Source organism: Penaeus monodon, chromosome 25 (assembly GCF_015228065.2).
Source record: "Penaeus monodon isolate SGIC_2016 chromosome 25, NSTDA_Pmon_1, whole genome shotgun sequence".
NCBI classification, from domain to species: Eukaryota; Metazoa; Arthropoda; class Malacostraca; order Decapoda; family Penaeidae; genus Penaeus; species Penaeus monodon.
The window spans coordinates 21,378,985-21,379,681 of NC_051410.1; positions in this window are offsets into that span (position 1 = coordinate 21,378,985).

A 697-nucleotide genomic window follows, 5' to 3' on the forward strand; every position below is an offset into this window, starting at 1 on the left:
CTTAGGCAACAAAAAAACTATTGTAGCCAACACGATCTGCTGGAAAAAGCGGGGAAACGACACTTTCATACGTCCTCGGGGCAAATGTTCGATACAATTATACCAGTATAACATGATTTCGCATGGACATATCCCCGATAAAATAGTTAAAGGACCTTAGAAACAAGTATCAGATAGATCTTGGAACGCCGATTTCTATCAAGGAATTCACAGCTTACTGGGACCTCTTACCTGATATTATACAACGTTCGTTCACCTCACCAGGCTTTTTTCTTTACATAATAGTGAGGTGATTGTTGTGTACCAACTGAAGGGCAATCATGAAAGAGTCACTGACCCCTATTCTTGAGTTTGATACTCATTGTGGATGGGCATACATATATGGGGGAAAAGAGCTATATGTGAAAATCTATTAGACGCTTTAAAAAACAAGTATTGTGTCACCAGAGTTGAAACCGGGTATTGGGGAATTTTTTCAAAATACAGTGTCCTAATTCCACACGTTTTTTTTCAGTGCATCGAGAGCAGTCAGATGCTTACATTTTAACATAAAGGTGTACAATGAATCTTTTTGCGTATGTTGTTGTCACAAATAGAAGTACATCCACAGTCCTAGGACTGTGGATGTAGACAAGAGAGTACTTGGGTTTTATAAAACAACGTGCAGGTGTTTGGGACTTTACATCACTAAGGACAA